This window comes from Electrona antarctica (genome assembly GCF_951216825.1).
Source record: "Electrona antarctica genome assembly, chromosome: 15".
Classification (NCBI taxonomy): Eukaryota; Metazoa; Chordata; class Actinopteri; order Myctophiformes; family Myctophidae; genus Electrona; species Electrona antarctica.
In genome coordinates, this window is record NC_136796.1 from 47,002,697 (window position 1) to 47,015,172 (window position 12,476).

The window sequence follows — 12,476 nt, forward strand, 5'->3', positions numbered from 1 at the left end:
AAATGAAGTGGGGACCCCCCACACTGACAAGCACATGGAATTGTAGGCGTTACATTTAGTTTGAGGCATTGTGAGCTTGTAGATCTGCTATTTTCACAATATTTTCCACTTTCTTATACCTTATTTGACATTTTTGGCCAATTTGGCCACAACCATCTGGGGATCCCCACAACCATCTGGGGATCCCCACAACCATCTGGGGACCTCCACAAACATCTGGGGACCCCCCACAACCATCTGGGGACCCCCACAACCATCTGAGGACCCCCCACAATCATCTGGGGACCCCCCACAACCATCTGGGGACCCCCACAATAATCTTGGGACCCCCCACAATCCTCTGGGGACCTCCACAATCATCTGGGGACCCCCCACAACCATCTGGGGACCTCCACAATCATCTGGGGACCCCCCACAATCATCTGGGGACCCCCCACAACCATCTGGGGACCCCTACAACCATCTGGGGACCCCCAGGGGGTTCATGGGGGGAGGAGGTGCCTAGTTCATGTATATGCAGTGATAGGTCAGGCTAGAGGGGGTTAAAGCAATAGGCGAAGGTGGTTGGTGAAGAGGAGAGCCCGAAGAAAAAGGAAGTGACACACTGACAGTGGGCAGAGAGAGACTAGCCTAGACAGAGACAGACAGAGAGACTCTTTGTTATTTTATAATTATAAAGGAAGTGACACACTGACAGTGGGCAGAGAGAGACTAGCCTAGACAGAGACAGACAGAGAGACTCTTTAGCCAAATTCCAATACCCAAAATCTCGGCCACTCGCTCACTCCCACTCGGTCACTCGGGGTCATTCCAGCTTGACCCGGAAATGGTTAACGTTCCAATTGTTAATGTGCTCCATCGAGGAGGCGAGTGGAGTCGAGTGGAGGAGCCGAGTGGAGGAGCCGAGTGGGCTCTCCGAGAGCGCATAGAGCGAGTGTACATCAGGTGCAGGCTCGGTGGGGTATGTTGTCTCATCGCGCCGGATTTCCGCATCACGTGTACATGTTTCTTTCTCCAGTGACATAAATCCGCCTCCTCCACATGTGGCACACTGCTTGAAACCCGATACTATGCACCCCCCCCCCCCCCCCCCCCCACCCCCATCCACCAGTGCTGAATTAATAGAGCTTCTGAATGATAAAGTAGCCTATCTATAGCCTACATATGTGAAAGTGAAAGGACCACAACAAGCCACTGGCTTTATTGCGTTGTGTGATATAAGCATAATGAAAGTAGGTATATAAATATAGGCTATATTGTGCGCGACTCAAAAGCTATAGTTAATTTCTCTCTGTGCATGCCTGAATGCGCAGACTGCTATGAATGACGGTGACAAAAATGTATTTAGCCTATTTATGTGGACTGAACTGAATATGTAAGTCAGAAATACTACCTAATTCCTGTTATAGTGTCCGTTATTTGCAAAGAGCGTCGGAGGAGGGACTGTCGGAGGAGGGGGTGGGGGGGGTTGATTTATAAGCAAAAAGGAACGTGGGCTGTGGGCAGGTCAGGAATTCCCTTCACAATCATATAATATAAAAGTGTGCGCACTGCGCATCCTGGCGCTTATTCACTATTTCAGGAATAAATAGCCTTGCACATTGGCCTCGGGCTCGGTTACATGCACAAAATGATGAATTGTCTATTCTGTAGACTGTACGGCTCTGGGTTCGGAGTTCCAGTGATCCAGCTGTGTGACACTGTATTGTTCCACCACTTTTGCTTTGGCAATGTAAACGTATGTTTCCCCATGCCAATAAAGCCATTTGAATTGAATTGAATTGATACACGTCATAAGTGATCGCGGAATGTGCCGTCGCTTTGAAATGACAGCGTAGTACATTCCGATTCTAGAGGCAAATCCACTCCACCACTCTGTCCTCGCATCGAAACACACTGACAGACACAGTGGGCAGAGAGAGACTAGCCTAGACAGAGACAGACAGAGGCCCAATCCCAATCGCCTCCCTCAAGCCCTGAGCCCTGAACCCTCATTGACTTTAGTGACGTCAGCTGTAAGTACTTGAGGGTGAGAGGCTGCAAGGGCTCCAAATTGTTGTGAAGGAAATGGGACAGCACTTTGAAGATGTGCCATTCATGACAATTTGCATCACTTTATAAAAAAAACTGTCCTTATTCACAGCAAGTGCTTTAACCCACTCAGGGCGGGAACCCCTTTTGGTGTTTTAAGCATTGTTATACTTTAGCTATTGAAAAATAGCAGATCTACAAGCTCGGCACTCAGTGCCGCGCTACGAGCTTGTAGATCTGCTATTTTAGAAAAAACAATAATAACGATAATGTGGCGCAAATCTTTGAATATATATATATTCTTTCAGAGCGAATGTTTTGAACTCATATCTTTGCTTCTGAGGGGTCCCTGGGACCAGTGACGGATCAACCCCTCTCAAGGCCCTGGCGCTTCACCAAATCAAAAGGCCCTACAGATTCAGCCAATTAATTAATTAATTAACATGCATGCATGCGTTTCGCCGTTTAGCGCATATCCACTACTGCCTGCTGCCCGCTGACACACAAGACACAGCCGCACTGGGCACAGCCTTTCCAACTTCAGTGAGCTGCTAAACTATTATGTAAGGACTAGGAGATTACTTTATGGTTATTAATACAAGAAACATGCAGCAGCATGTTTTGTCTAAATTGGCCAACAAATGCAGCTACATTTGCAAACAGTGCTGTTGACCATGTTGTTACATGGTCCATATAACATGTGTGCACCAACAGACAATGCCAATATGCTATATTAATATTAGAACGTTTTAAAGAGATTAATTATTGACGACAATGCAACCAAGTTGTGGGTGCAACGTCACTGAAAACTTTCATAATAGCAAATTAGCAATTACATTAATTTACTCACGAGTGCTGAAATCGTGAAATGGAGGATGTAAGAACACACTTTTGTTGCATTAGAGCAGGGTAAATATGAAGTTTTGCGCCAAGGTCTGTTTATATTCCTCTTACATAGGCTGTAGGCTATGTTATTGTCGCACGTTGGTCGGTCTGACTGGGACAACATATTTTCAGATGGGGGTCGGCGGCCAATTACATACATCTTTGGGTGTCCTTGATGTAAAAATGTTTTTTACATCACCTATCAACTATCACACTTTCCTGTGTGATAGGGGTTGTAATATCCATAGATAATAATATTCATAATATGCATTATAAATTGCATTTCCACATTATTTTACTTTGCTCAATAGTAATTTCTATCATGTTTCCCTTATTATTATTGTTATTAAATATATATATCCTATCCTTCCATTCCGTCTCCTTTTGAGAACAGTGAGAAAGCACTATTGTTTGTTGACATTCTAACCGCGATACATAAATTATTTGCATACTTAAATGATTGACGTTCAGAGGATCCCCCTCATTCCCCTGGTAACGCTATGAACTGTGGGTAATTTCTTTGCCAAAGTCAGCCTATTGGCCCAATCCCAATCTGCTCCCTTGCTGACTCAATGAGCCCTCACTGACTTAGGTGCGCGTTCATGTGAAGTCTGTGAGGACTTGAGGGATGTCCTATTTGAAATCGTTAAGTCAGTGAGGGCTCAGCCCCGCCCCTTTATGCACCCTTCGCCAAAGTCAGCATCGATGCTGACTTTGGCTGACTTTGACAAAGAAATTACCCACAGTTCATAGCGTTACCAGGGGAATGAGGGGGATCGTCCGAACGTCAATCATTTAAGTATATGCAAATTAGTTATGTATCGTGGTTAGAATGTCAACAAACAATAGTGCTTTCTCACTGTTCTCAAAGGGAAACGGAATGGAAGAATAGGATATATATATATATATATACATATATATATATATATATATATATATATATAATAACAATAATAATAAGGGAAACATGATGAGAAATGACTAATGAGCAAAGTAAAATAATATGGAAATGCAATTTATAATGAATATTATTATATATGAATATTACAACCCCTATCACACAGGAAAGTGTATTTATGAAACTAATAATAAAACGATCAGCTTAAATACTAAAATAGACATGATATAAATAGGCCAAGCATGTAGGCACTGGCTGTGAATAAGGACAGTTTTTATAAAGTGATGCAAAGTGTCATGAATGGTGGACTCATCTTCAAAGTGCTGTCACATTCCTTTCACAACAATTTGGAGCCCTTGCAGCCTCACTGACTTACCGATTTCAAATGGGACATCCATCAAGCCCTCGTGGACTTCACATGGACGCGCAGCTAAGTCAGTGAGGGCTCATTGAATCAGCAAGGGAGCGGATTGGGATTGGGCCAGAGAGACTCTTTGTTATTTTCAGCACCCTCCCAACCCAGTTTTAGCCTGTATTAAAACCTCCCAACCCAGTTTTAGCCTGTATTAAAACCTCCCAACCCAGTTTTAGCCTGTATTAAAACCTCCCAACCCAGTTTTAGCCTGTATTAAAACCTCCCAACCCAGTTTTAGCCTGTATTAAAACCTCCCAACCCAGTTTTAGCCTTATTAAAACCTCCCAACCCAGTTTTAGCCTGTATTAAAACCTCCCAACCCAGTTTTAGCCTTATTAAAACCTCCCAACCCAGTTTTAGCCTGTATTAAAACCTCCCAACCCAGTTTTAGCCTGTATTAAAACCTCCCAACCCAGTTTTAGCCTTATTAAAACCTCCCAACCCAGTTTTAGCCTGTATTAAAACCTCCCAACCCAGTTTTAGCCAGTTTTAGCCTGTATTAAAACCCCCCAACCCAATTTTAGCCTGTATTAAAACCTCCCAACCCAGTTTTAGCCTGTATTAAAACCTCCCAACCCAGTTATAGCCTGTATTAAAAGGGCAATAAAACCCAGTTCTCTGGTTAAAACGTCAATCCTGTTTCCTCCCTTTATTTTCTAAGTTAGTGAGACAGCTTGAGGGACCGTAAACGCTACAGTACTTTACTTGAGTATTTCCAATATCCAACACTTTTATTTCTATACTCCACTACATCTCAGATTCCAAATATTGTACTTTTACTCCATTACATTTAGTTACTAGTTATTTGGATTATTATTACAAAACATACATTTCCCACATTGCCCATATACATTTTGGCCATTTGAAAATAGCAGATCTACAAGCTCACAATGCGTCGCATCACGGTGCATATTAGTGAATGAGGCCCATTGTTTCTGTCAAAAGATTTTTATACAGTTGAAAACTTGAAATGGGACATTCTGCATAAAGAGTACTTTCTACGTTTGGTACTTTAAGTACATATTGATACCAATACTTTTGTACTTTTACTCAAGTACATTTTGTATTCCAGACTCGACGCGTTGTAATCTCAGATCTGTAGTTTTTATGAGCGGTGCCTCCTCTCCATTACGCAGCTGTATGTGTACGTGTCTGTCTCTCTGTGTACGTGTCTGTCTCTATGTGTACGTGTCTGTCTCTATGTGTACGTGTCTGTCTCTCTGTGTACGTGTCTGTCTCTCTGTGTACGTGTCTGTCTCTCTGTGTACGGGTCTGTCTCTCTGTGTACGGGTCTGTCTCTCTGTGTACGTGTCTGTCTCTATGTGTACGTGTCTGTCTCTCTGTGTACGTGTCTGTCTCTATGTGTACGTGTCTGTCTCTATGTGTACGTGTCTGTCTCTCTGTGTACGTGTCTGTCTCTCTGTGTACGTGTCTGTCTCTCTGTGTACGTGTCTGTCTCTATGTGTACGTGTCTGTCTCTCTGTGTACGTGTCTGTCTCTATGTGTACGTGTCTGTCTCTCTGTGTACGTGTCTGTCTCTCTGTGTACGTGTCTGTCTCTCTGTGTACGTGTCTGTCTCTATGTGTACGTGTCTGTCTCTCTGTGTACGTGTCTGTCTCTCTGTGTACGGGTCTGTCTCTCTGTGTACGTGTCTGTCTCTATGTGTACGTGTCTGTCTCTCTGTGTACGTGTCTGTCTCTCTGTGTACGTGTCTGTCTCTATGTGTACGTGTCTGTCTCTCTGTGTACGTGTCTGTCTCTATGTGTACGTGTCTGTCTCTATGTGTACGTGTCTGTCTCTCGGTGTACGTGTCTGTCTCTCTGTGTACGTGTCTGTCTCTCTGTGTACGTGTCTGTCTCTATGTGTACGTGTCTGTCTCTCTGTGTACGTGTCTGTCTCTCTGTGTACGTGTCTGTCTCTCTGTGTACGTGTCTGTCTCTATGTGTACGTGTCTGTCTCTCTGTGTACGTGTCTGTCTCTATGTGTACGTGTCTGTCTCTATGTGTACGTGTCTGTCTCTCTGTGTACGTGTCTGTCTCTATGTGTACGTGTCTGTCTCTCTGTGTACGAGTCTGTCTCTATGTGTACGTGTCTGTCTCTATGTGTACGTGTCTGTCTCTCTGTGTACGTGTCTGTCTCTATGTGTACGTGTCTGTCTCTCTGTGTACGTGTCTGTCTCTCTGTGTACGTGTCTGTCTCTATGTGTACGTCTCTCTGTCTCTCTGTCCGAGCACGGAAAGCTGCAACACGGTAACTCTGTCATTTCTCAACCATGTCGGACGCGGGAAGGCTTGCCAAAACCGCCCCGGCCCCCTGGGCGCGTTCCTGGGGGTCTGGATGTTCCGGGGACCCCCACACGGTAACTCTGTAATTTCTCCAAACATAATCAAAGTACAGCATAGAGCACAGTACACTACAATACAGTACAGATCAGTAACTATACCAATAAATGTATAGTTGCACCGCTCAGTTCACACAAGTGTGATTTTTATTTCCAGTTGTCTTGTATGTTGTTAAATGGAGCGTGGAACAATGCAAATGATCAACACGGAGATCACTTGTGACTTTCTAACAAAAACGAGACACACCTGTGATCTGCACACATCACGGCTCTGCACCACCTTTCATGCATCGCACGTCAGAATTGAACTTATGCCAAATAGACGAAATACATTATTTACGACCAGGTTAGTGAATGAGGCCCATTGTTTCTGTCAAACCACATGACCTTATCTTGATGGTGTTAAGGACCAGGCCAAGAGCACAGAGTAGAGAGCATAAGAGTTTTTAGGACATCAACCAAGTATACAACAGTGTATAAAATGTTAATGTGTGATGTTGACACAGACAGACAGATACTCACGTTTTGTATTGAGTTGACTCAGTTGAGGGTTAGTAAGCCAATCTTCTCCTCCATGTTTCACTCTGTAGGAAGTAGAACAACAATGCATCATGGCCACGTTTACATGAGGACTTTTAACCCCCTTTAATTCCGAATAAAAGAAGAAGCAGTGATGATGATCCCCCTGGTCTGTGAGTGTTCAAAGATCCAACCGTCCCGAGTTGATCATGATCACTCTGATAATTTTCAAACATGTTTGATATAGGCTAGCCTTACAGTGCATCGGGGCCTCGTGGGACTCACAGAAAGACAGTGGAGGAGAGAGGACGCAATGCCGTCAGCCCGCCCACACACACACACACACACACACACACACACACACACACACACACACACACACACACACACACACACACACACACACACACACACACACACACACACACACACACACGCACGCGCTATACGTCCATCCTATCCCCTTCAACTTTTATAGGCTATATCCTAACTTGTCTATTCCAATACGTTGCAACCAAAACATCATGAAACATAACGGCTTTGCAGTTTAATTGCATTGATGATCAGCTGCAGTATTAAACACCCAATTTATTCTCTGGTAGCCTACAGTACTTTGGCCGGAATATATGCCATGCCATGATGATGCGGCGATGGTGTATCGTGCAGATAAGCTTATGCTTTATGCGATGTACAAGACCACAGATGGGACACGTTGTCAGCCTGTAGATCAGCTCTTACTTTCACAATGTACGTGCATTGTGCAAAGACGAAGCACAAATAAATCCAATAGCCTTGAGGCGTGCAGCGAAAAATGGATACATGCGATCCCCCCCCCCCCCCCCCCCCCCTTCTGTTTTGTGTGTGTGTGTGTGTGTGTGTGTGTGTGTGTGTGTGTGTTCAACATTCTCTCTCTCTCTCTCTCTCTCTCTCTCTCTGGTCCAGTGCTTACAGCGAAAGAGAGAAGCACTGGACCAGGGCTACGTCGATATATATCACATGACGACACCGTCCATGTAAACACTCATACGGAATGACCATTTCCCATGGAAACTAGCAGCAAAAAACATTACTTCCGAAGTATTTTATTCTGAAGTATTTATTCGGAATGATCAGCCTGCATGTAACTGCGGCCAATGTCTAACACAACGTCTCCACTAGCTGACATTACAGTGTTTCACTCTGTAGGAAGTAGAACAACAATGCATCAATGTCTAACTGTCTAACACAACGTCTCCACTAGCTGACACTACAGTGTTTCACTCTGTAGGAAGTAGAACAACAATGCATCAATGTCTAACTGTCTAACACAACGTCTCCACTAGCTGACACTACAGTGTTTCACTCTGTAGGAAGTAGAACAACAATGCATCAATGTCTAACTGTCTAACACAACGTCTCCACTAGCTGACACTACAGTGTTTCACTCTGTAGGAAGTAGAACAACAATGCATCAATGTCTAACCTTCTAACACAATGGTCCTCATTCACAACGGCGTTTACGCTCATAAAGTGACGTTACGTGAGCGGAGCGTGAGCGGACAGGCATTTACGTGGATTCCCACATTACGTGGGAATTCATGAACTTGAACGTGAACTTGACGGTGACGTGGGTTGGTCGGAAATTCCGCTGAAAGCTGCGCCACCTCTCATGGTCGTGTACGGCTTGCATAGATTTATTAAGAAGGCTTTAGTCTTCATGCTGAATCAATTAAAAGTCCCCAAATCTCAGATAAAATATGTAGGCATATGTGTCCCCAACATTGGTCGCACATAAAAAAATTATAGCCTATATAAAAGCCAAGTATCACTTGTATGCCTAAATGCATGCATTCTAGAGGCAGGTTAGCCTAGAGTGCCATACAGAAACTGCCCCTGCAAGCCCGACACCTTTTTTATTTATTTATTAGGATATTTCTAGCATGCGCGATTGCGCTGCTCACTTGACAGCTTCTACTCGCAGTGCAACGCGCTGTGAGCTTGTAGATCGGCTCTCGCAGTCTCGCGGACTCGCGCTGCATGTTAAAAAACAAACTCACAATTATAATAAGAACATACACTTATCTGCATTCTGCACTGTACGAATCCAACGTTGTTTAGTGTAGTAATGTCTGCAGTATAGGCCTATTTAAATTGTTTCGTTATGGAGCTCCTTTGAGTCAGTCTGACTGTCGGTGCGTGTGTGTGTGTGTGGGGGGGGGATTAGCCCTATATAAAAAATAGAAGACCACATTAGCCTATTTGAATGAATGGCATCAGCGTGTTTGAAAGTCGGCCAGTCATATCATAGTTTTAAGCCAGCTCACCTCCACTCGCGCTTGTTCACAAACATGACGGACAGACAGACAAGAAAGGCTGTTGATGATGATTATTATTACCACTGTAACTCGCTGATCAGCATGTTGACAGAGACTCAGCCAATTCAAGTTTCACGTAGGCCTAAATGCATTTGCTGCAAGCACCTATCTGCCTCCATTTGCGTCGTGGTATTAATTTATAATATGTATATTGATCACATGCGGACGCCACACAGAATAGCCAACTCTTACCTGCAGCTGAGGAAACATACAACGTAGTTGGATCGGATGAAATATAGCCTTAAGTCCAAATCCCACAAGAAAAAAAAGAAAGAAAATATGTCCTGTGTCCATGCATGTCCATATATTTGCTTTCCAAATCCGACAGTGCAGGGCAGGGAATCAATCACCGCAGTAGACTAATCAATAGGGCCTTTTATCATTGCCGAGTTTTAATATAGCATTTGGTTGTGTGGTGAACAGTACAAATTAACTTCTTTCTCATTATGTGAAAGTAACTGTAATGTAACATATTATACGTTCTGACATTTAACAAGGAGTGAAGCAATGCGTGCCAAGTTGGCAAGTTTCGTTTATAATTATATACAAAACTCGCGCTGTTTGCTTGAAGATCTGTCCGTGCAGAGACCCGCCTGTCAAAATTAACTGCTCTACAAGCTCATCGCGGCTGTTGTATATAATTTCAAGCCCGGTGCAGGCTATGATGACGTATTTCGATATTTCCTGTTGCCTTATATGGTGTGGGATGGGCGTTCTAACCAGGCGACACCAGGCGAATCGCTTGGGAAAAATGCGGAAAGGCTACACTCTGCGATCCGCACAAATGAAGTGATTACACCAGCTTCCCTGAATAAGACGGGAGCAAATCGCAGCGTGATCGGACAGAGAAATACGATGATATTTAGTATCTGTATACGCTTCCGTTACACTCTGGCGTAAACGCTGTTGTGAATGAGGACCAATGTCTCCACTAGCTGACACTACAGTGTTTCACTCTGTAGGAAGTAGAACAACAAAGCATCAATGTCTAACTGTCTAACACAACGTCTCCACTAGCTGACACTACAGTGTTTCACTCTGTAGGAAGTAGAACAACAATGCATCAATGTCTTAACTGTCTAACACAATGTCTCCACTAGCTGACACTACAGTGTTTCACTCTGTAGGAAGTAGAACAACAATGCATCAATGTCTATCTGTCTAACACAACGTCTCCACTAGCTGACACTACAGTGTTTCACTCTGTAGGAAGTAGAACAACAATGCATCAATGTCTAACTGTCTAACACAACGTCTCCACTAGCTGACACTACAGTGTTTCTCCTATCATTATCTTGGCCCTGCAGCTCATCCAGACATACTCACTGCTGCCCAGTTTGGATCTCATCACCTCCTCAGACTCCACCTTAACCCCTATAGCACTCCACTCTCCTTTTATACCTTATTGATGCAACTTTACTATGCACATATATTGGATATCCTTGCTGTCGTGAGGAACTCCACCGCCTCTCTCCTTCTCAAACTGTCTGCTAAAGCAACTAACTCCACCGCCTCTCTCCTTCTCAAACTGTCTGCTAAAGCAACTAACTCCACCGCCTCTCTCCTTCTCAAACTGTCTGCTAAAGCAACTAACTCCACCGCCTCTCTCCTTCTCAAACTGTCTGCTAAAGCAACTAACTCCACCGCCTCTCTCCTTCTCAAACTGTCTGCTAAAGCAACTAACTCCACCGCCTCTCTCCTTCTCAAACTGTCTGCTAAAGCAACTAACTTCACCATCTCTCCCTCTCTCTCTCATGCAGGTAATTGACAATATACATGTATAAAGTCACAATACCAAATTTGAGGCAGTATTCTTTGTTTTCAAAATATAAGGTTTTCTTATTTCCCTTAAAAAATATGTTTCATTTTCTGAAAAATGAACATTTTGGAGTTGGTTTCTTCCCGACAGCAACACTATGTCTTTGTACATCAACCGCAAATGTACAGAATGTTATTTAGATGTTAATTGTTTAGACAGATGTTCATTGTTGACCTGCTATCCTATAGTTTATTTGAGGCACTGCATTGTTCTCTCTGCATGCTTTGTGACGTCGTGTCAGAGTGAATACACTGTAAAGGGAAACACTGCACTGTCCAACATGGACACAGCCCCAAGTCTACTCACTTGCAGTTCTCCAGGACTGAATCATTCACCACGTTGAGGCTCAGGTCCAACTCTCTTAGGGAGGGATTAGAGCTTACAGCTGAGGCCAGAGCTTCACAGCATCTCTCTGACAAGCCGCAGTGAGCCAGTCTGAAACACCAGATGAAAACATATACATAAATGAATGAATGAATTAATAAATAACACATTTATAATATGCATTATTCCTGGATTTAGAACCTGCTTACAGCCATCTATTAAAGGACTTTCTTGTCCCCCACCTGGATGCTTTAGTAACTATAAAGTTTAGTTCCATTAAAACAAACCCTGACCCCCAAAATAATAATATTTGAACTGGGGACCCTGACAAGCACATGGAATTGTAACCATTACATGAATGTGAAAAATATTAACAAACTACAAGCTCACAACACCTCACAGTGAGCTTGCAGATCGGCTATATTCACGATGTTTGCTTCTTTCTTCCAGCATATTAGTATTATTATTATAATATTATTAAGAAGCTTGATAACTGTGGCGTAGCTACAATGGGTCGCAATACCAAAATAGACGATCTACAAGCTCCTCAACGCGTTGTGAGAAATTCCGTCATATGATGAATTAGCCGATACACTGGCCTTAAAGTGATATTACACTTTGAAACATGGTTGGGGTCATTTTAACGTCTACTTAGGCACATAGGCTTGTGTTATCATGATTTATTTTTCATCCTTTATTCACCCAGGGTAGTAGCTGAGCACAAGTGCTCATTTTCAGCAACGCCCTGCACACATAGAGACACACAGACAGACACACACATTAAAACCTGGGAGCTGACCAGTACAACCACAGTCTTATACTGTGGGCCAATAAGCAGCTCCACTGGAGCAGGTGGGGGTTCAGTGCCTTGCTCAAGGGCTCTTCAGCGG